This window comes from Wyeomyia smithii, chromosome 1, assembly GCF_029784165.1.
Source record: "Wyeomyia smithii strain HCP4-BCI-WySm-NY-G18 chromosome 1, ASM2978416v1, whole genome shotgun sequence".
Classification (NCBI taxonomy): domain Eukaryota; kingdom Metazoa; phylum Arthropoda; class Insecta; order Diptera; family Culicidae; genus Wyeomyia; species Wyeomyia smithii.
Window position 1 is genome coordinate 82906168 of NC_073694.1, and position 25958 is coordinate 82932125.

Sequence of the window (25958 nt, forward strand, 5' to 3'; positions counted from 1 at the left end):
CTCTACCGGTGGATATGTCACCATCGCTGCGCGCGTTGCGCTTATAGATGTATCCATTTTTTTACCCTCTTAGCAATTCACCGCTACTGGTAAGCCACCGGGTTCGCTTTGCTTATGGTAGCAAAACGTTCTTACCATTGGCCATTAAAATTGATGCTTACAAAATACGACCTTGGCCGTGGCTGGCACAGCTGATCGTAATAACACTGCAAAATTCATAAACAGAGACAGCGTACCCGACAATTAGTACAACTGACTAACTTTTGTATGCAACGTGTGAGCGCGCAACTCGTAGTTACCGCTCTCACGCTCATTATTGGACATTAATGAAATGCGACTTTACCCCTTAATTTCTGCTAACGATAACGTAGCCACCCGAGTGCTAAAACTCTCTCTTAGAATAATTAAGGTTTGTTCCATGTGCGCAACTCTGCGAGTATCTGTTTGCGTTCTTAAATTCGATTTGCTAGCGGTGTTGCCACCCGTTTGCTTCCCGCTCTGCCACTTTAATTATTTCGTTGGGCAAATGAACGAAAATCGCTTGCGTGCACTTGTCGTGCCGAGAGTTTTATTGCTAGCCGTTTGAGAAATAAAATCACCCGCGCAGCAGCGGCGCGAATTGATTGTTTATACAAATTGGCCTCTCGACCCAAGTAGATGTGATAACCTGTAAATCGTTATAATTACGAACCACTGAAGAATTGTTACGATTGTAGTTCGCCTAATGTAGTCTCCAAGGTCAATTATGTCTCCTAATGTGTATCTCTCCGTCGTTCTCTTCTATCGTCAATAGCTCCTAAATGGCTTTATATTTGGTATTTTTTTGTTCTATCAGTTTAAAAACAAAATTCAATAGATGTTAATTCACAAATTTTACTGCGTCGAACGATACAAAAAAAAATACTCTTCCGTTAAAATATCAGCTGCAATATTTAAACATAAATTTGTCTTACTATGTGCTTCTCATCCGAATATCCTTGGTATAGGGCCGGCCATTGTCGTGGACATCTCTACTTCGATTTCCACTACGTAGCTTCAGCACCTTCTTAATACGATAATTCACAGTTGTCTGGCTATTCCAATATGTCTGGCTGATCCAATATGTAGAGGCCGTAGAGGTGTTAATAAGTCACTTACTGCATGTGTTTCTTTTTTTTTCCCGGCCGTTATCATTAACTGGCTAATTGCGAGATTTGGTTCCGTTTTTTTTTTTCTTTGGTCTTCTTCACTTAAGACATAAAAAACACAATAGGGCACTTTTAGTCTTTTCCGTTCTTTTAACACTTATTGAAAGATGGAGTTAGAATTAATTACTTGCAAAAACACTGTAATTGTTCACCGTTTAATCAAACCGACAGAACCGAAAAACGTATGCGCATTCAACAAACTGTTCAAAACAAAGAAAATGCTCACTTGATACTTATTAAAATCAGTTCCCGGCGTGGGACGACCGCTTGTCACCAAATGCGTTAACCACGAATGTCCTTGCAGGGTTCTTTTCCTGAACCGCCTGTCACCGAATGTGTGTACTCCTATCCTCACGATTTTCTAGTTCAGTTCTGGTGATGAAAATACAAAACGCGCAATGCGCAGCACTGCCGCTGCCCGCATATCAGTCCCATAACGAAAACTGACATGTTGAGAAAAAGACGATTGAAGTTTCTAACATTATTTTATGATTTCTCACGTTTACCACTATTATATCTCACGTAGTTCGGCGAAATATACTCATTGCAGTATAATTATACTGTTGTGAAAATTTTTTGATCATATTTTTATGTTTTGGCAAAGAAAATTACGACAGAAGAAAATGGGACTCATTTGCGAACACATTCTGAAAAATCACACATATACCCGCTTGCCAGTCCCATTTATTAGCATCGCACGCGTTGTTGTTTTCGTTTGTTGACGTATACTTTTGTTTAATCGTCATCTAAAGTAAATCGGAGCGTTGTAAAGTCGTTTTGTTGAAAAGTTGTAAGGTTTTTAGGCAAATATGTCAGCATTAGATGCAATTAAGGTTTACGGAAGTGATGAAAGTTCGGATGACGAGTTTTACGGTTTTGGTGGTGATACTTGGGAAAGATTCCGTACGGAATCTAGCCCCGTGAATTTCGAAAGAAAAGAAACTTTTGGACAATCCGATGACAGCGCAATGCAACCGTATTTCGTTGATGGTAAAAATTCCGCTGATGAGTTCAGTAGTGTAGACCAGGTTATTGATTCAGAAGGAAGCTACTTCGAAATGGAGCACCGAGCAAAACGTAAAACGAAGACAAAAAAGGAACAGCGCAGAGGTGTTGTGGCCATAAATCGTCTTATCTCTCATCCACCGGACGAGTTTTGTTGCTGTCGCAGAAATTGCTCCAAAAAAGTCGCAAAAAACGACCGTATACTGATACATCGGTCATTTTGGAAGCTTGATGTCAGTGGCCAGTCTGCTTTTTACCGTGAAAGAGTTAGCCGGGTGCCAATTAAATTCAGAAAAACCCATCGACATGAACTCAAAGACCCAAGTAAACTTCACTCATACCATTTTTCATTTGAAATGACCGACAAACGAGTTGTGCGGGTTTGCCGGAAGTTTTTCCTTAACACCATAGGCTACGGGGAGCACTGTGGGTAAGAAATACTAGCTCCTGATAATATATGTTGATACATGATTATAATATCATTTGTTCACAGCAATATCATATATAGATGACTTAATAACAACGAGAAACTAAAAAAACGCGGAAAATATGATCGAAGCTCTGACCAAAGAAATGCCGTAAAAGCTCACATCGCCCTTTATAATCCAACCATTTCACACTACCGTCGTGAACACGCTCCGAATCGATTGTATCTACCGTCGGATCTTACCGAGAAGCGAATGCACGAGCAGTATCAAGAAATGCATCCGGAACTGAAAGTTAGCTATACGTTCTATTGTAGAATGATAAGGGAGCTTAACATTTCTCTGGTAAAGCTCGGTCATGAAGAATGTGAAACTTGCGTTGCAGCTACTAAGCATAGAAATTTGCTTGGTCACATGAATAACAACGTAATGCATAATTGCCCCAATTGTGAAAAAGCTGAAAATCACTTGAATTTTGCGAAGCAATCACGTGAGGCCTACCGCGCAGATGGCGATGAAGTTAAATCGAATGAAATTGTATTAGCTGTGGATCTGCAGAAGGTATTTTTAAATTAGAAATTTTCAATTTTTTTTCCAATTAACTTATTTGACACGGCACTATACATTCACAAACAATTGTCCATATATTTTTTCAATAGGTCATCCAGCTGCCCCGCCTCGACGGTTTCAAAACGATTGTTTTTTCGCAGCGTCTCTTGGCGTTTAATGAAACTTTCGCACCAGTCAGAAACTACGCGAAATCCCATTCAGTGATAGCTTGTTTGTGGCACGAAGCGGTTGCTGGTAGATCCGCGAATGACATAATTAGTTGCTTTCACCAAGTCATTCAGCATCTTAAAAACTTTCGTAGGATCACTTTCTGGCTCGACAACTGCGCGGCGCAGAACAAAAACTGGGGACTTTTTCTTCATTTGGTTTGCTTGTAAATTCTTCAGCAAACCAGATTGAAGAAATCGTTCTCAAGTTCTTCGAGTCTGGCCACACTTTTATGGCGGCAGATTCTTTCCATGCTGCGGTGGAAAAATCCATGCGCAAAAACCCACCGGTAACATTCCCTGAGTTTGTGGAAGTTGTTACTAAAGCAAAGAAAAGGGTTAACGTGCTGGAAATGGATGCAACTAGTTTCGTACAACCTGGTTTCAGCGTAAGCCAATATACTTTAAACAAGTGTAAGAATCGGCCCTACATTGAAAATATTAGACGGATCATTGTGCGTAAAGGTTGTCTGGACTTACTATTTAGCGATTCTGTCGCTAATGGAGTAGGAGTTCAAAGCTTTTCTTTGTTCTCAAAAAAAAAACAGCTAAAACTAGTTACTACTGATGAATTCGATCTAGTAAGCTCATTAAAGAACCAACAGCACCCAACTGGTATCGATGTTAGCCGGAAGGAGACCATATTAGGTATAATTTTGCCACTCATTGATGAAAAGCAGAAACTGTTTTGGTTGAACTCGTTGACTTAGGCTTTTATTATAAGTAATATTTGATATGTACTCCCTGTTGGCTCTATTTGATAATAAACCGAATGTAAACAATCTAAATTAAAAGTGTCATACATAATAAATTATAGAAAACGGGCTTTGGCCTTAATTTGTTTAAGTACGAGAAATGGGACTGTTATGCGAGTATATGCGATATGGGACCAACATGACTTGGTATTTTTTTTGTACTTTATAGAAACAAACCCAGTATTTTTAATGTAGTTTTACGAAGTACGTTATAAATGAGGACCATTCGTATATTTATCACGAAAACGCCAAAAATCGACATGGGACTCATATGCGGACAGCGGCAGAGCACTTCAGCGACAAAATATTTGCGCTTTCACTTAGTTTACTGCTACCCTCACGATTTTTTAATTGAATTTTAAGTCCACTCGGTCTTTATATCCACTCAGTCAGAACTGGCGTTTGTTTTTCTTTAGCTGTCACCACATGTGTAGGTATACCTATATCCTGGGTATAACCTACCAGGACTTTCTCCAGAAAACCCTGTACGTGCCGTCGGCACGGAATTACAACTCGAGACATGAGCGGTAGATTAAACTTACTTTATTTACACAAAAGCTTAAATAGTACCCTACAGGTAACTCAGAGCGAAAGGCTTCTCCCCTTCGATCCGGTCACCACATACCTAGCTGTTCTATACTGGCCTATGGCATGTCTTGGCCTGTCTCTTTCTCGTGCTTAACTTTTAGTACATACAATTAACTACTTGAGAGCGGTATAACATGTGCTCCAAAACACGTGCGCTAGCGTGAGCGCCAAGAACCCGCGCGTGCGCATGGGCGACGCTGAGCGACGCTACCGTTTGTCGAGTTCTTTTTTGTTTATTCAATGCCTCGGTGGCTTTAGTGACTATTCATCGCGGAAGACAAAGTGCTATCGCCAACGCTTGCATAGCAGAACCGTTCGCGGTCTTTCTTCAAGATCTTTCCTGCTTCTTTACAAATGGTCTTGTTTTTGGGGGACAACGGCGGACGGCCGTGTCCCGATTCTATACTCTACCTGTTTTTCATTTCTTTCAACGGAAGGCTTACTGTCGTTCGGACTAAGCTAGAATGTACCGTGTGACAAAATTCTGCGTGACGGAACATAAGGTATTTTCTGCGCGGGTGTGACGTCACATACTGAACCGATTTGGCTGTTTTTTTTTTTAGCATGTAAGAATGGATTATCAAACTTGTTACATAGCCGTTTTGAAATTTCAAAAAATTGACAAAATGGCGGCCATTTTAGTAAACAATTAGTTTTTTCATAAAAAATTACTTTGAAAAATCATAAATCATTGAAAAAATTAGATATTGAAAAACGGCTATGTGGCAAGTCAGATAATCCATTTTTACATGCTGGAAAAAAATTCAGCCTGATCGGCTCAGTAGATGCTAAGAAAAACTTACCACAAGTTAAAAAACCATGGTTTCGCGAAAAACGCTGCCAATAGCGTAATACTCACTATATTTGCACCCATGATACACAAAATACATCTTAAAACATTTTTTAGTCAATAGCCAAAATACCCGAACACTTCACTTTACCCTAAACATCCAGAAAAAATAATTTTTTTTAGACTTTCCAGTTAGTCCCCTCTAAACGGTTAGTTTAATTCGAAACAGTTTACATGTGCTGAACATCTGCCTATAAATTCAAAGCTGCGTAATAAAATTGGGTCGTTTGAGACGTATGTTGAACAAGTAAAGAAGTATTTTGGTGTTTTTGAGGTCCAAATCACATTTAACGTGGTAAATTAATTCAAACTTCGAAAAACAGCTTAGCTCAAATTTGTACCGAAAACAGGTGTCCTGATTTCTAACTTCGACCAGATGGTATCCCTAGTTAAAATACTACAAGGTATACATCCCTAGGGTTGTATGAAATGTTGACGTGGGACTAAACACTGTAATTAGGGGATTTTTTGTTCCAAAATATACTGAGTCCGCAGACAGAATCAATTTGTTTGCTCGGTGACTTACGTACTTTTATTTTCAGCCTTCCCTGGATATTTATTTTTAGAAATATATTCAACAACACTCGAAAAAATATCGTTTATATTTGGCGATATTATGCCTGTACAATTTTTTATGCAAACTACATGTATTTGACAAAGCATAAGCTTATCGTTCTTGTTGAACCAAGAATTTCTCGTACTGCGTCAAAGTCAGAATTAACTCTATATCCTCAAAAACCAAATTCAATAATGCTTACTTTATCATTATTTTTCGCTATCATAATGAATGGTTTTGTCTTATTTAACTCTGATTAAATCAAATTTATAAAATGGATCTTACTTTCAAAATAATGTGGGAGCCTTCACAAAATTTCATTAATTGGCAAACATAAGAAGATATGTTAAACAAAATTATCAACAAGTTTCAGCATAGAATCGTAGCAATCAACAATTCCGGTTTTGTTTTTTGCTTGACAATTTTTTTCATTTGCCTACAATTACATTCGCTATATTACGAAGACAGTTTTTTTTTTTTTTTTTTTTTTTTTTAAGGGGGGATTTGTTAGTAGCTTAAGTATTTATGATAAATATTAGTAAATAATGAGTATGTGTGTCCAATCACAAATGGTGACTTCTCAACACTGTTAGAAATTTGTAATTTTAATTGTTAGGATTTGTTTGCTCTCGCAATTAGGACTTATCATTCGTAGGGATTTAAACCTACTTGTCAGAAAAGGGGAAGTAAACTTACAACTAACTTAATTGCTAACTTATTGGCTATAAAGAGAGCTTATCGTAGCAATTGAGGATTGCAACGATTTTTGTCGAAAATTGTTAATAATTTTATTTGACATAGCTTCTAATGGTTCAACACCAGTAAGTCTATGTAATTCGAGTGTACCAAACCAAGGAGGACGCTTCAAAATCATTTTCAGAATTTTATTCTGAATCCTTTGGAGCGTTTCTTCCTTGTTGAACAGCAACTTGACCAGATCGGTACAGCATAAAGCATTGCTGGTCTAAAAATTTGTTTGTAAATCAAAAGTTTGTTCTTTAAACAAAGTTTAGAATTCCTGTTTATGAGAGGATATAAACATCTCGTATATTTGATGCACTTGGCTTGTATACTCTCAATGTGCTCTTTGAAAATAAGTTTTTTATCATAAATTAGTCCCAAGTACTTAACCTTGTCGGACCAACTTAAAATAACCCCATTCATCTTGACAACGTGATTATTGTTTGGCTTGAGGAAAGAAGCCCTAGGCTTATGCGGAAAAATTATCATTTGAGTTTTAGAAGCATTGGGAGAGATTTTCCACTTTTGCAAGTAGGAAGAAAAAATATCTAAACTTTTCTGCAATCGACTGCATATGACACGAAGACTTTTTCCTTTTACGGAAATGCTTGTGTCATCGCAGAACAATGACTTTGTGCATCCTGGAGGCAAATCAGGAAGATCTGAAGTTACGAAGACAGTTGATAAACGTTTATTATGGAAAAGTTTAAAATAATAAAAAATCATATAGCAATTTTGAAATGTAAGAAAAAATTCGACATGAATCTTAGTAAATAGACAAAAAACAAGCATTCACCGACTCTTACTCTTCTAGAAATTTGTATATTTGGGAATTCTATCTTCGATACTATCCAGTCACGATTATTTTGTGAATATCGAATATAAATTATAATAAATACCATTGCAAAAATGTACAATTCTTGTTGAGTAATTTATGGTAATCACATTGATGAGATAAACTTTCAATCACCATCAGCAGCAGCATGACAGTTTTTCCTCGTTTGCACACGAATAGAAATGTACGAACAGAATTGTACCACTGCAATACGAATAGTACCGCGCGCTGCAGTACGAATGAAAGTGTACCGCTGAAATGTACGAATAGAAAAGTACCGCTGCAATCATAGACGACGAGAGACCTGCGGCTCTCTGCTCCACTGGTACTGTTGCTTATACCAGCATGTTTTCTTTCAAGACATCAGTTTTTATTACGTTCTGACAACAGGTTTAGGAATTGTTCATTAATGGGGATTCTTTCAAACTTTTCGGAAAACTTTTACCTTCGAGACATCATATTAGTCTAAGCTCATGGAAGCAAAAATAAATTGACCTATTGGGACGGAGAGACTCTGTCAATTTTTTTTCGATATTGATACAGAGAACATCACAGGGAACGGTTGGTGTCCATTCACGTCGTCTGTGCTAGGAATGCTTGCATGTAATTGGTTCATTGTTCGCATACATTTGTCATTGAAACTTTTTATCAACTTTACCGCTTAGAAATGAAATTAGAGTGATAACTAGCATGTTAAAAAATTGTTCTACATTTTATCTATCCAACAACATATTGTTTATTGTTATCAATTATGTGGTTATACTGTTATTAACGTTTGAAATCTGACGCAACATTTGCCAGTTTCATTTCCAATTTTACAGAATGCGTCTCAGTATAGTAAACAAAAACGTAGTCCCACGTCAAAAACATAAAGAGAATTACACACATATTTCATTGACATGCCTAGAATCTAATGTCATGTTTTATCAATAAGTATCGATGATTTGAGTGCCAAGAAAAACTAAATTTGATACTAGTTTTTTCGAAAATAATCTAAATTTAATGAAAACATACTAACCAGTAAATACCCATCCGCATCCGTGATTCTTGGCCATGGCTCAATTACCTCACTTCGATTTGGACACTTGTCTGTGAGAACGCAATTGTACCTCACAAAGAATGTTTCATTCCAGCGGCGCAAAACTTCCTCACGGGGCGCTGTGTTATTCCGAAGCCAGTTTTTATCCGAATCGTAGCAGGCAATGTCTGCATTAAAATGAGATCATAAGGCCCAAATACACACACGGCGCAATGACACCTTCTCCATACAAAATAGAAGGCGTGATCGCTATCCCGCCTTCCATTTTGTATGGAGAAGGCGTCATTACGCCGTGTGTGTATTTGGGCCTATATTGTGTCGTACAAATAAGAAACGGGAGAAATATTTTTGTAGTACTCGATTTAAATCAAAAAATTGCTACAGAAGTAGTTTTGCAAATTATTCAAGTGCACTGTATATAAAACTATTTTTAGCGGCAAAAATATATTTTATCGAATTATTGTTCGTATTATTGATTTAACAATGAGATGTATGATATGCAGAACAAACCTGATACAGTTAACTCAAGTACTTTCTCCCTGAGCTGTTGAAATTGCGACTTTTCCTTGGTTTGTACTCTTGTTCTCTTCAGGCACCTTTTATTCTTGCGGTTGTGGAATCTATCGTAAAGCAACCCAGATGGATTGTTTTTGCCGATGCCCTGGTTTCTTGGAGAATAATACAGTTCCTAAAAATAAATTAACTATAAGTGGAGTAGACAGATTTGGCGCCAATTTGTTTATGGGGCTAGCCGCATCCTTTCATAGTTTAACGACACTTGGTGGCACTGAAGTTAAGCAAAAAATACCTCTGAGAAAAAAAAAAAATAATTTTGTAAGAGTACATTTTTTTAATTAGGTTAATAAGATCTTTCCAAAAATATGCAGTGTAAGACATAAAAAATTGGAGTAGAATCATATAAATGTGATTATAAATTAATTATCAATTTACACATTACTGACCCATGTTGAACGGTATAGCTTCTTTGGCAAAGTTGTAGATAATAGTTTTGTTCATAAAACAAACCATGTACAAAAAATTTTATACCGGGATGAAGAAAAAAAAACTTTTGATGAATGAAATAAATTTTTATAAAACTTTTTCGCAAAATTTGCCCGATGTTTTATTTTGTCTTAAAATTTTTTGAAGGACAAAATTACCGTCTATATTTTTGCCAAAGACATCGTACCAATCAATCAAACCGTTGCGACTCTAAAAAAATTCTTTTTTTTTCCATTTCAATTCTTCAATTTCAATTCAATCTTTTTGCGTTTTATTTCTCCATGATCAGACAACCATCAACAACAAAAATAGAAGAAAACAGATTTTGAGAAAATAAGCTTTTGTAAAAAATAAATTTCTATTATTTAAAAAAAAAAAACTCACGGTTTTTTTTTAAAGACAAATTATTATCCATAGCTTTGCCGTAAACGTCACATCGATCAAACCAGCCGTTCTAGCTATAGAAATGTTGGTGATCGTCATCACCATTCATCATCGTATCGACAAACATTTTTCGTTATTTAACAAATGATATCTTTAGTCCAAGGGAACATCCATACAAAACCATTTAAATTAGGAGTTTTCGAATCTGTTTGCAAAAATCATGACAAGAGCTAAAATTTCATTTTTTCCAACATTTTCGAATGCAGAGAATTTCTTGAAAGCTATTCCTTGATAACTTTGTTTAAGCTCTAGCCATATTGTAGATACATCGATTAACGAAAAAAATATTTGAAACCTTCGTACAGTCTGAAATGGTAGTGTAGATAATTTGCTAGAAAAGAAATGTATCGTTTAGTTCAAGAGCTCTACAAAGTGTCATTAAATTTTGAGAGGTTACGGCAACCCATAGACGAGCTAAGCAAACTCCATTAGTAACATTAAATTACTGGAATTTCTTGGGGAAACTTTTCGGCAATTATTTGAGAGAAACGTTGCATTTCCGCATTTTGGAAATATTGTTTCTTGGCTATATAATTATCAACTATTATATGCGCAAGAAACTTCCGATGTTCTTGATCCAAGCGCCCCATGCTTTCACGGAAGTTCATTATCATTTTTCCCTTGTCGTTTTTTTCCAGGATCATATCCAGAGATGAGGATGTTGTTGCCGTGGGCAACAATGGAAACATTTTTGAAGGGCCTGGTACAGCGTTTGAATCAGTAATTGAGCAGCTTCGGGAGCAACTCGAACACCTTATTTCCTCTAGCTTACGTTTAAACAAACAACTTTCCTTCCAATACAACAATTTTTGTCGTAGAGCGTTTTTGTATAGTGTCCACTTTGTCACCTTAAAAATATCATTCAAAGCCAGGTCGTCAACAATCGATATATTGTTTATGTTGATCCCATGTTCTATCGGAAAATGAATAATTATGTATAGAAACTTCGGTTACGCGAAATGAGCAAAATCACGCCAAATGACCTGTGATCGAATATCGACCATTTTTTATTTAAATAATTCTTTGCGTATTTAGCAAACAAAGTTTTTTTTCAACAGATGGAGATATTTCTGGGTTAGAGAGTAATGAAATGTGTCATATTGATTGTACATTTAAATGAACTTATGTTTGCTCTTAAGGAGTAACAAATGACTCACAAAAAAGTGTATTTCAATAGGGAACTGAAACTTTCGAAATTCACGTTTGAAATACAGTTATTTTTTTTTTCACGCGGATTATGGAACTAACGCGGTTATTCACGCGATTTTCTGAATTACCGCAGTTTTTTACGCGTTACCGCGGTAGTTGAAAAAGCACAACTATATAAACCGTACGGTGTTTTTTTTTTTTTCAAATACTTCCTTGAAGGATTTATATACGCGGATTAATTAATTACGGCGGTTTTACGGGGATTTTTTCGTACATACACCCGCGTAAAAAACCTGACTATATCTTAGAAAAAAGCTGAGCTTTATGATTCGAAATTACTATTAAAATCATATAGCATAATTGAATTTTTATTACTCACGGAACAATTGAAATTTGACAAAAACGTGTAAAACTTAACTTTTTGGTGAAAATGTGTCTTTTATTTCTCTATCCAGAACTTTTTATCCTAAGTTTCGGAATAATATCACGGTTTAATAAAATATAAATTTAAAGAGAAATTGTAACCCTTTTTCCAACTTAATAAATAGTTAAGTATAGTTAAATAAAAAAATTGAAAATTATTTTGAAAAAGTCGTTTTTTTTTTAAATTTTTTAAATATATATTTTTGTATATTAACTACAAAATGTTAGCTAATTTTTTTTACAAAAGAATAGCTAAATTTTTTTTCGCGGTGTTTTTTTTTTAACACAAAATGATTATCTGTTATATTACCGAAGACGTCACACCGATCAGACAAACCGTTTTGGCTCTTAAAGTATTTGTAATCATCAATACCTTTCCAACATAGCAAAAATGAGTCATTATTCAAAAAAAATAAAATTTATACAGTCATACCTCGAAATAAGGCGACCTCAATATAACGTAACTTTTACCCCGTTATAACGTAACTTTTTTAGGTGTATTAAAATTAAAAATAGATGATACAGCGATTGTTTTGGGAGTATAAATTGCTTTAAAAATATGTTTGCTGTAAGTTTTGAAACCAATGATACTGTAAAATGGGGTTGGATTGATTTTTTTAAATGTTTTGTGGATATTTCCCACCTAAACCTAAGAATAGTATGCTTTGTATTATCAAAATAAGAACTGGTCTTGTTGGGCTATAGAAAAATGATGCTCACATATTTTTAACATTCTAATTTCTTATAAAAATGCTTAATATTTACTTTTTATTTTCGATTTTTATTTGGATAACGTTATATCATTGTATAATATAACAGCAATCTCCCAGCTGGTCCTAAGGTACGATGCTCAGGAGAAGACCGTCAGTGTCAGTAGAATCGCAGTGCTAGCCCCGCAATTGACCTGTACACTAAACAGTTGGCTGCGAAGTCTGTGTAAGAAAGGAATAAAAATACTGATAGGTGATGGGAAATAGGTTCTCGCGCATCTTTGAGTAACCATTAACGATCTTGCATAAATTAGAAAAAAAAATGTTTGCTTCGCCTAACGTAACTCGATATAACGTAACGAAAATAAAGATGAAGTTGCCTTACATTGAAGTACGACTGTAGTACAAAATGGCATCTTTTGCCTTTAGAAACACCTATGCAAAGATTAGGCTCTAATACACTCTTTGACCAAGCGTCAAATATTCAAATATTTGTCAATTTTTGACAGATAATATATATATATATATATATATATATATATATATATATATATATATATATATATATATATATATATATATATATATATATATATATATATATACATATATATACAGTCATGGAAAAAATAATAAATACACTTGCAGTGTTGGATAATTTTTCGTATTTGCGCATTGATTTTAATTGTTGTATGATGTTATGTTACGTCATTATGATCCGCAGACACTCTTTTTAAAAGAGGCACGGAGAAATGACTGGAGAAATTTCTTTGTCGGTGATTTCGAAAATTTTTTGCGTGAGTTAGTGTTTTTAAAGTGGCGACAAAAATAAATACACTATTGAAATATATATAATTATATATATATACATGCTTGTGAAATTTGAAGAGTTTAATCATGATGAGATCGTGTCACCACTGTTTATGTATTAAATCGAATACGCAGCATCTAGCGAAAATAATGTATCAAATATGGACATTTCCTGATAGAATCGACAAACAGCCAAACGTCACAAATTTAAACAAATTCAGAAATTGAAGAAAAATTACTCCAGATAATCGAACCATTTTCTTCGCATAATCGAGCCCCAGACAATCGAGTCTTCAGGTAACACTGGTCGACAAAATAGAAAAGTGCTGCCTCAAAGCTCGAAATAGCTGCCCTAGAAAGATTGAAGCTTTTCAACCATTCTTGTGAAATTTGGTGCCTCTAACCATTTCAGTTTTGCGTCAACTTTCAAAAGAGTGTTCATAGTAATTGCTCGCCGGGTCACTTCGATGTTATGTTTACGGATAGAGTCGAGTTTGCGCTCTAGGGCAAAACCTATGTTGATCAGTGTGATCGAGTTTGATCTGTACATCATTGAAATACATTTATGAAAAATTAAAAAAAACTTCTTTTTTTTTCTGTTAATTTATATATTTTTTGGTCATGAAAAAAGTTTCATGATGTATATTTTTGATAAGGTATTACTAATTTCCTACAACTCATTATAAGACAGTTTTTCTATACAGCCAATGATTTCTGAGCTAAATGATATGAATAAAACCAAAATGCATACGCCAATTAAGTAAATTACTCTCGAGTCTGAATTTTTTTCTGTTAAATCTGTTAAATTCTGTTAAATCTGTTAAAAATTACCAGTTTGCTGAGCCAAATACGTCGACAAAGTTCCATTTAAATTAAAAATAGTTGATATAATTTTTGTATTTTGAGCTTACGCAACAAAATTGAGTAAACCTCCGGACTCAACATAAATTCATTAACGATAAATTGCTTTAAATCATTGTCTTCCTCTTGTTCTGAAAATAAGCGATTTAAAAATATTGTCCGAGAGTTTACAATTGTCAAAATACCGTCCTAGTACTGCGGATCAGAAATATATTCGTCCAATATTACTTCTTCTGTTGTATTAATCATTGTCGTTTTTTAAAACCTAGAATATTGTCATAGCAATCAATTAGATTTTAATAATAGATAATTCGGCCGGCCGTTTGATGCTCGCGATTGATTGATTTTAGCTGAAATCACACGAAGAGAAAATTAGAATAATGTAAGAAATTATTCGCATTTTGCTCTAAATTCGTTTTGATTTTGCAACAAACAGCGCTACGACACGAAATATTCACAACAAAAATCTTCAAACTTGTGATATTTAAAAACATGCATGAATACACATGCAAACGTGCACACATACGAACTTGCATACACATACATATAAATATACATGCATGCATATACGAATATACACTCACTATTAAAGATATTATTTTCTTGTTTTTCAACGATTTACACTAGTTTCTTTCGTGTACTTAGCTGAAATTACTTCCGACAGGAACGTTCAATGTTGTATAATTTTAAAATTTATTTTCCTGTACTTGTCGGATTGAAGTAACTTTTAAATAATTTCAATTTTGTGAAAATGATATGAAAAGTTTTTACCATGTTTCTTCTCGGAACCTTCGAGCCATACATTTAATTGTTATGAATTTCATAAGTAAGGGATTCCAACCCTTTAGCAACATTTGTAAATGGAAAGCTTCAGTGCATCAAATGATTGATTCTCTCATAAAGACAATACTGTCTTCCAGCATCTAGTAACGATGATTTTCTTCATCTTCGGAACGGTGGGACGCCGGGGGCGCATTACTTTCACACTAGGCCCAGGTTATAAAGTGTATGTGAATTTTTGTGAAGCAATTTGACCTCACGAAACAGTTACTTGTAACCGACAGTACATATGCTAGCGAATTTGCTCTGGATTGGAGGTTTCAATCAAAAGTCAATCTGCTGATAACTTATAACTGAGTAAATTTAGTTAAAACAGCTGGATTTCTTTTTCTTTTTTTTTTTTTTTTGAGAACCTTGTTCTGCTGGAGCCGTTGGGCTGGGGGTATCTAAGCAGGGCTCTTCAGATTCGCGTTGCAACGTACCAGACGAAACGGGTAATGTCACCCACTAAGACACTGTTTAGCTGTCATCCCACCCATATAGGGATACCATCCGTCCTGATTTAGCAGGACATGTCCTGATTTTGAGATCCATTTGGAACGTCCTGGTTTATTTTTCATATTTTAGCATTTGTCCTGATTTTTCTGAATAATGTCGGATATTTAAACAGGAAGCAAACTGTTCAGTACTTTCATCTTGACTCCGGTAAGAAGCGAACTTATTTGAACGATTTTTTTTTTGGTTGAATCTTGACGAGAGAAATTGCTAGTCGTTGAAATCGTTAAACGTTTTTCTAGTTTACTAGTGTTGCTTTTTTTAAGGTATCTTCTAACGCCTAATAAATCAAAATCTAGTAATTCAACCAGGGAAAACCAGAGAAAAGTGGTCAGGTTTTGAGCGCTTATTTTGCAGTCATCTATAATCAGGTTTTCGAGGTTTTGGCATCAATCGATCAGAAATTCTTTTACGGTTAAATTTATGTAACAAAAACAAACTTTTGTTTGAGATACACTATTGAAAATTGGTAATTAATATCGATTGTCTAAATCAAACCGCGCAGCCAATCACTACCTCTCTTCCCAAGCACAGTCGACACTAACGGATACAATCGATCTGACTTTGTTGTTAATTTTGGTACAGAAGCGGTTAATTGAATTTTCTGTTTTACCAAATGCTGCTGCTAGCGGAAAAAACCTTGCAAAAATGCATGTTTGTGTTGGTGTTAATATTACGACAGCGGCCGGCGCAGCTTTCAAGAAACATTTGTCTCTACCATTCCATCATCTATGTAGCCCCGCCTTCTTTCTAATTATCTGACGAAGCCTTGGTATAAAACGTATCGTTCGAACATTTCACCCCATCAGTTTCACTACTAAACCGTACCGGATACATACGGACGCTCGGTGTTAGCAGCTAAAAGGAGGAAAAACAAAATAGTAACGGTCATCTCGTGCCGGTTTGACCCGTGATGCTGGTGGCTACTGCAAAATACTAAAATGGCTGGAATTCTGGACGGAAACCAGTAAACAAGAAATCGGCAACTGGCACCTTTTGGTGCCTCGCAGTTTTATAATAGAAGCGGTTAGCTGAATTTTATGTTTTACAATTGCTGCTGTTAGCGGAAAAAAACCTTGCTAAAATGCATGTTTATGCTGATGTTAATTTCACGACAGCGCTAGGTGTTAGCAGCTGGAAGGAGGAAAGACAAAATAGTACCGGTCATCTCGTGCCGGTTTCACCCGTTATGCTGGTGGCTTTAGTAGTAAATGGCTACTGCAAAACACTTAAATGGCTGGAATTCTGGACGGACTAACCAGGAAACTATAATCGGCAACTGGCACCTTTTGGTGCCTTGAAATTTTGTTACAGAAGCGGCTAATTGAATTTTCTGTTTTACCAAATGCTGCTGCAAGCGGAAAAAACCTTGCATAAATGCATGTTTGTGTTGGTGTTAATATTACGACAGCGGCCGGCGCAGCTTTCAAGAAAAAATTTTCCTTACCATTCCATCACCTATGTAGTCCCTCCTTCTTTTTATTTATCTGACGAAGCCTTGGTATAAAACGTACCGTTCGAACATTTCACCCCATCAGTTTCATTACTAAACCGTACCGGCTACATACGGACGCTATCTTGAAAGAATTCTGGACGGACTGACCAAAAACATGGATATATTCGGCACCTGGCCCCTTTTGGTGCCTCGAAATTTTGTTACAGAAGCGGCTAATTGAATTTTCTGTTTTATTACAAAATGCTGCTGCTAGCGGATAAAACCTTGCAAATATGCATCTTTTTGTTGGTGTTAATTTTACGACAGCGGCCGGCGCCCCATCATTTTGATTCCAAAACTGCACCAGCGACATGCGGACGCTAGGTGATAGCAGCTGAAAGGAGGAAAGACAAGAGTACCGGTCATCTCGTGCCGGTTTTACTCGTTATGCTGGTGTGTGTTAGTAATAAATGGCACTGCAAAATACTAAAATGGCTGGAATTCTGGACGGACTAACCAAAAACAAAAATATATTCGGCACCTGGCCCCTTTTGGTGCCTCGAAATTTTGTTACCAAATGCTGCTGATAGCGGAAAAAATCATGCAAAAATGCATGTTTGTGTTGGTGTTAATATTACGACAGCGGCCGGCGCAGCTTTCAAGAAAAATTTTTCTTTACCATTCCATCACCTATGTAGCCCCACCTTCTTTTTATTTATCTGACGAAGCCTTGGTATAAAACGTACCGTTCGAACATTTCACCCAATCAGTTTCATTACTAAACCGTACCGGCTACATACGGACGCTATCTTGAAAGAATTCTGGACGGACTGACCAAAAACATGGATATATTCGGCACCTGGCCCCTTTTGGTGCCTCGAAATTTTGTTACAGAAGCGGCTAATTGAATTTTCTGTTTTATTACAAATGCTGCTGCTAGCGGATAAAACCTTGCAAATATGCATCTTTTTGTTGGTGTTAATTTTACGACAGCGGCCGGCGCCCCATCATTTTGATTCCAAAACTGCACCAGCGACATGCGGACGCTAGGTGATAGCAGCTGAAAGGAGGAAAGACAAGAGTACCGGTCATCTCGTGCCGGTTTTACTCGTTATGCTGGTGGCTGTTAGTAATAAATGGCACTGCAAAATACTAAAATGGCTGGAATTCTGGACGGACTAACCAAAAACAAAAATATTTTCGGCACTTGGCCCCTTTTGGTGCCTCGAAATTTTGTTACAGAAGCGGCTAATTGAATTTTCTGTTTTACCAAATGCTGCTGCAAGCGGAAAAAACCTTGCATAAATGCATGTTTGTGTTGGTGTTAATATTACGACGGCGGCCAGAATATAGAGTCCTACGTCATGCGGTATGTATGAAATGACAGCGATTAAATAAGAGAGATCCATTCCAGCATCTAGTAACGATGATTTTCTTCATCTTCGGAACGGTGGGACGCCGGGGGCGCATTACTTTCACACTAGGCCCAGGTTATAAAGTGTATGTGAATTTTTGTGAAGCAATTTGACCTCACGAAACAGTTACTTGTAACCGACAGTACATATGCTAGCGAATTTGCTCTGGATTGGAGGTTTCAATCAAAAGCCAATCTGCTGATAACTTATAACTGAGTAAATTTAGTTAAAACAGCTGGATTTTTTTTCCTTTTTTTTTTTGAGAACCTTGTTCTGCTGGAGCCGTTGGGCTGGGGGTATCTAAGCAGGGCTCTTCAGATTCGCGTTGCAACGTACCAGACGAAACGGGTAATGTCACCCACTAAGACACTGTTTAGCTGTCATCCCACCCATATAGGGATACCATCCGTCCTGATTTAGCAGGACATGTCCTGATTTTGAGATCCATTTGGAACGTCCTGGTTTATTTTTCATATTTTAGCATTTGTCCTGATTTTTCTGAATAATGTCGGATATTTAAACAGGAAGCAAACTGTTCAGTACTTTCATCTTGACTCCGGTAAGAAGCGAACTTATTTGAACGATTTTTTTTTTGGTTGAATCTTGACGAGAGAAATTGCTAGTCGTTGAAATCGTTAAACGTTTTTCTAGTTTACTAGTGTTGCTTTTTTTAAGGTATCTTCTAACGCCTAATAAATCAAAGTTGCAAAATTGAATCGTTCGAGAAATACGTTAAATATGAGTCTTTTGGCGTATTTTGAAGCTCAAATCTCAAATTACGTGTTTTATTTATTGATACCTCAAAAAATAACAATAGCTAGGATCAAATTTTTGCTGGAAAAAAAATTGTCCTGATTTTTAAATCCGACGAAATGGGAACCCTACACTCATAGGCTTATTACAATGTAATAAGTATGAGCAGAAAACAGCATATACGCTGCATTGGCGCGATCTGACTTAAATTTGGCAGTTATCTTACCTTTTTAATCATTGTCATAATCTGAAAATTAAGTATGTCAGGTGATTTTTTGAACTATTGATTTTCACAGGCACATTTAGGTGAGTCAATGTCGACTGAAAAATGTTTACGCCTGTGAAGGTATTGACGTTGACTAACGTCTATATCGAAGTTAGGCCCTGCATTTGAAAATCTAGTAATTCAACTAGGGAAAACCAGAGAAAAGTGGTCAGGTTTTGAGCGCTTATTTTGCAGTCATCTATAATCAGGTTTTCGAGGTTTTGGCATCAATCGATCAGAAATTCTTTTACGGTTAAATTTATGTAACAAAAACAAACTTTTGTTTGAGATACACTATTGAAAAATTGGTAATTAATATCGATTGTCTAAATCATACCGCGCAGCCAATCACTACCTCTCTTCCCAAGCACAGTCGACACTAACGGATACAATCGATCTGACTTTGTTGTTATTGTTGTTGTCACTTTCTGTTTCCGATGTTTATGCTGCTGCTAGCGGAAAAAACCTTGCAAATATGCATTTTTTTGTTGGTGTTAAAATTACGACAGCGGCCGGCGCCCCATAATTCTGATTCCAAAACCGCACCAGTGACATGCGGACGCTAGGTGATAGCAGCTGAAAGGAGGAAATACAAAATAGTACCGGTCATCTCGTGCCGGTCTCACCCGTTATGCTGGTGGCTTTAGTAGTAAATGGCTACTGCAAAACACTTAAATGGCTGGAATTCTGGACGGACTAACCAGGAAACTATAATCGGCAACTGGCACCTTTTGTTGCCTCGAAATTTTGGTACAGAAGCGGCTAATTGAATTTTCTGTTTTACCAAATGCTGCTGCTAGCGGAAAAAACCTTGCAAAAATGCATGTTTGTGTTGGTGTTAAAATTACGACAGCGGCCGGCGCAGCTTTCAAGAAACATTTGTCTCTACCATTCCATCATCTATGTAGCCCCGCCTTCTTTCTAATTATCTGACGAAGCCTTGGTATAAAACGTATCGTTCGAACATTTCACCCCATCAGTTTCACTACTTAACCGTACCGGATACATACGGACGCTCGGTGTTAGCAGCTAAAAGGAGGAAAAACAAAATAGTAACGGTCATCTCGTGCCGGTTTGACCCGTGATGCTGGGGGCTACTGCAAAATACTAAAATGGCTGGAATTCTGGACGGAAACCAGTAAACAAGAAATCGGCAACTGGCACCTTTTGGTGCCTCGCAGTTTTATAATAGAAGCGGTTAGTTGAATTTTATGTTTTACAATTGCTGCTGTTAGCGGAAAAAACCTTGCTAAAATGCATGTTTATGTTGATGTTAATTTCACGACAGCGCTAGGTGTTAGCAGCTGAAAGGAGGAAAGACAAAATAGTACCGGTCATCTCGTGCCGGTTTCACCCGTTATGCTGGTGGCTTTAGTAGTAAATGGCTACTGCAAAACACTTAAATGGCTGGAATTCTGGACGGACTAACCAGGAAACTATAATCGGCAACTGGCACCTTTTGGTGCCTTGAAATTTTGTTACAGAAGCGGCTAATTGAATTTTCTGCTTTACCAAATGCTGCTGCAAGCGGAAAAAACCTTGCATAAATGCATGTTTGTGTTGGTGTTAATATTACGACAGCGGCCGGCGCAGCTTTCAAGAAAAATTTTTCCTTACCATTCCATCACCTATGTAGTCCCACCTTCTTTTTATTTATCTGACGAAGCCTTGGTATAAAACGTACCGTTCGAACATTTCACCCCATCAGTTTCATTACTAAACCGTACCGGCTACATACGGACGCTATCTTGAAAGAATTCTGGACGGACTGACCAAAAACATGGATATATTCGGCACCTGGCCCCTTTTGGTGCCTCGAAATTTTGTTACAGAAGCGGCTAATTGAATTTTCTGTTTTATTACAAAATGCTGCTGCTAGCGGATAAAACCTTGCAAATATGCATCTTTTTGTTGGTGTTAATTTTACGACAGCGGCCGGCGCCCCATCATTTTGATTCCAAAACTGCACCAGCGACATGCGGACGCTAGGTGATAGCAGCTGAAAGGAGGAAAGACAAGAGTACCGGTCATCTCGTGCCGGTTTTACTCGTTATGCTGGTGGCTGTTAGTAATAAATGGCACTGCAAAATACTAAAATGGCTGGAATTCTGGACGGACTAACCAAAAACAAAAATATATTCGGCACCTGGCCCCTTTTGGTGCCTCGAAATTTTGTTACCAAATGCTGCTGATAGCGGAAAAAATCATGCAAAAATGAATGTTTGTGTTGGTGTTAATATTACGACAGCGGCCGGCGCAGCTTTCAAGAAAAATTTTTCCTTACCATTCCATCACCTATGTAGCCCCACCTTCTTTTTATTTATCTGACGAAGCCTTGGTATAAAACGTACCGTTCGAACATTTCACCCAATCAGTTTCATTACTAAACCGTACCGGCTACATACGGACGCTATCTTGAAAGAATTCTGGACGGACTGACCAAAAACATGGATATATTCGGCACCTGGCCCCTTTTGGTGCCTCGAAATTTTGTTACAGAAGCGGCTAATTGAATTTTCTGTTTTATTACAAAATGCTGCTGCTAGCGGATAAAACCTTGCAAATATGCATCTTTTTGTTGGTGTTAATTTTACGACAGCGGCCGGCGCCCCATCATTTTGATTCCAAAACTGCACCAGCGACATGCGGACGCTAGGTGATAGCAGCTGAAAGGAGGAAAGACAAGAGTACCGGTCATCTCGTGCCGGTTTTACTCGTTATGCTGGTGGCTGTTAGTAATAAATGGCACTGCAAAATACTAAAATGGCTGGAATTCTGGACAGACTAACCAAAAACAAAAATATATTCGGCACTTGGCCCCTTTTGGTGCCTCGAAATTTTGTTACAGAAGCGGCTAATTGAATTTTCTGTTTTACCAAATGCTGCTGCAAGCGGAAAAAACCTTGCATAAATGCATGTTTGTGTTGGTGTTAATATTACGACAGCGGCCAGAATATAGAGTCCTACGTCATGCGGTATGTATGAAATGACAGCGATTAAATAAGAGAGATCCATTCCAGCATCTAATAACGATGATTTTCTTCATCTTCGGAACGGTGGGACGCCGGGGGCGCATTACTTTCACACTAGGCCCAGGTTATAAAGTGTATGTGAATTTTTGTGAAGCAATTTGACCTCACGAAACAGTTACTTGTAACCGACAGTACATATGCTAGCGAATTTGCTCTGGATTGGAGGTTTCAATCAAAAGCCAATCTGCTGATAACTTATAACTGAGTAAATTTAGTTAAAACAGCTGGATTTTTTTTCCTTTTTTTTTTTTGAGAACCTTGTTCTGCTGGAGCCGTTGGGCTGGGGGTATCTAAGCAGGGCTCTTCAGATTCGCGTTGCAACGTACCAGACGAAACGGGTAATGTCACCCACTAAGACACTGTTTAGCTGTCATCCCACCCATATAGGGATACCATCCGTCCTGATTTAGCAGGACATGTCCTGATTTTGAGATCCATTTGGAACGTCCTGGTTTATTTTTCATATTTTAGCATTTGTCCTGATTTTTCTGAATAATGTCGGATATTTAAACAGGAAGCAAACTGTTCAGTACTTTCATCTTGACTCCGGTAAGAAGCGAACTTATTTGAACGATTTTTTTTTTGGTTGAATCTTGACGAGAGAAATTGCTAGTCGTTGAAATCGTTAAACGTTTTTCTAGTTTACTAGTGTTGCTTTTTTTAAGGTATCTTCTAACGCCTAATAAATCAAAGTTGCAAAATTGAATCGTTCGAGAAATACGTTAAGTATGAGTCTTTTGGCGTATTTTGAAGCTCAAATCTCAAATTACGTGTTTTATTTATTGATACCTCAAAAAATAACAATAGCTAGGATCAAATTTTTGCTGGAAAAAAAATTGTCCTGATTTTTAAATCCGACGAAATGGGAACCCTACACTCATAGGCTTATTACAATGTAATAAGTATGAGCAGAAAACAGCATATACGCTGCATTGGCGCGATCTGACTTAAATTTGGCAGTTATCTTACCTTTTTAATCATTGTCATAATCTGAAAATTAAGTATGTCAGGTGATTTTTTGAACTATTGATTTTCACAGGCACATTTAGGTGAGTCAATGTCGACTGAAAAATGTTTACGCCTGTGAAGGTATTGACGTTGACTAACGTCTATATCGAAGTTAGGCCCTGCATTTGAAAATCTAGTAATTCAACTAGGGAAAACCAGAGAAAAGTGGTCAGGTTTTGAGCGCTTATTTTGCAGTCATCTATAATCAGGTTTTCGAGGTTTTGGCATCAATCGATCAGAAATTCTTTTACGGTTAAATTTATGTAACAAAAACAAACTTTTGTTTGAGATACACTATTGAAAAATTGGTAATTAATATCGATTGTCTAAATCATACCGCGCAGCCAATCACTACCTCTCTTCCCAAGCACAGTCGACACTAACGGATACAATCGATCTGACTTTGTTGTTATTGTTGTTGTCACTTTCTGTTTCCGATGTTTATGCTGCTGCTAGCGGAAAAAACCTTGCAAATATGCATTTTTTTGTTGGTGTTAAAATTACGACAGCGGCCGGCGCCCCATAATTCTGATTCCAAAACCGCACCAGTGACATGCGGACGCTAGGTGATAGCAGCTGAAAGGAGGAAATACAAAATAGTACCGGTCATCTCGTGCCGGTCTCACCCGTTATGCTGGTGGCTTTAGTAGTAAATGGCTACTGCAAAACACTTAAATGGCTGGAATTCTGGACGGACTAACCAGGAAACTATAATCGGCAACTGGCACCTTTTGTTGCCTCGAAATTTTGGTACAGAAGCGGCTAATTGAATTTTCTGTTTTACCAAATGCTGCTGCTAGCGGAAAAAACCTTGCAAAAATGCATGTTTGTGTTGGTGTTAATATTACGACAGCGGCCGGCGCAGCTTTCAAGAAACATTTGTCTCTACCATTCCATCATCTATGTAGCCCCGCCTTCTTTCTAATTATCTGACGAAGCCTTGGTATAAAACGTATCGTTCGAACATTTCACCCCATCAGTTTCACTACTTAACCGTACCGGATACATACGGACGCTCGGTGTTAGCAGCTAAAAGGAGGAAAAACAAAATAGTAACGGTCATCTCGTGCCGGTTTGACCCGTGATGCTGGTGGCTACTGCAAAATACTAAAATGGCTGGAATTCTGGACGGAAACCAGTAAACAAGAAATCGGCAACTGGCACCTTTTGGTGCCTCGCAGTTTTATAATAGAAGCGGTTAGCTGAATTTTATGTTTTACAATTGCTGCTGTTAGCGGAAAAAAACCTTGCTAAAATGCATGTTTATGTTGATGTTAATTTCACGACAGCGCTAGGTGTTAGCAGCTGAAAGGAGGAAAGACAAAATAGTACCGGTCATCTCGTGCCGGTTTCACCCGTTATGCTGGTGGCTTTAGTAGTAAATGGCTACTGCAAAACACTTAAATGGCTGGAATTCTGGACGGACTAACCAGGAAACTATAATCGGCAACTGGCACCTTTTGGTGCCTTGAAATTTTGTTACAGAAGCGGCTAATTGAATTTTCTGCTTTACCAAATGCTGCTGCAAGCGGAAAAAACCTTGCATAAATGCATGTTTGTGTTGGTGTTAATATTACGACAGCGGCCGGCGCAGCTTTCAAGAAAAATTTTTCCTTACCATTCCATCACCTATGTAGTCCCACCTTCTTTTTATTTATCTGACGAAGCCTTGGTATAAAACGTACCGTTCGAACATTTCACCCCATCAGTTTCATTACTAAACCGTACCGGCTACATACGGACGCTATCTTGAAAGAATTCTGGACGGACTGACCAAAAACATGGATATATTCGGCACCTGGCCCCTTTTGGTGCCTCGAAATTTTGTTACAGAAGCGGCTAATTGAATTTTCTGTTTTATTACAAAATGCTGCTGCTAGCGGATAAAACCTTGCAAATATGCATCTTTTTGTTGGTGTTAATTTTACGACAGCGGCCGGCGCCCCATCATTTTGATTCCAAAACTGCACCAGCGACATGCGGACGCTAGGTGATAGCAGCTGAAAGGAGGAAAGACAAGAGTACCGGTCATCTCGTGCCGGTTTTACTCGTTATGCTGGTGGCTGTTAGTAATAAATGGCACTGCAAAATACTAAAATGGCTGGAATTCTGGACGGACTAACCAAAAACAAAAATATATTCGGCACCTGGCCCCTTTTGGTGCCTCGAAATTTTGTTACCAAATGCTGCTGATAGCGGAAAAAATCATGCAAAAATGAATGTTTGTGTTGGTGTTAATATTACGACAGCGGCCGGCGCAGCTTTCAAGAAAAATTTTTCCTTACCATTCCATCACCTATGTAGCCCCACCTTCTTTTTATTTATCTGACGAAGCCTTGGTATAAAACGTACCGTTCGAACATTTCACCCAATCAGTTTCATTACTAAACCGTACCGGCTACATACGGACGCTATCTTGAAAGAATTCTGGACGGACTGACCAAAAACATGGATATATTCGGCACCTGGCCCCTTTTGGTGCCTCGAAATTTTGTTACAGAAGCGGCTAATTGAATTTTCTGTTTTATTACAAAATGCTGCTGCTAGCGGATAAAACCT

General features: G+C 37.4%; 1 pseudogene; it reads right to left on the reverse strand.

The window, feature by feature from the left end:
• Positions 1–10892, reverse strand: part of LOC129716885 (uncharacterized) — a 32342-nt pseudogene extending 21450 nt beyond the window's left edge.
• Between the last annotated feature and the right edge of the window lie 15066 nt (positions 10893–25958).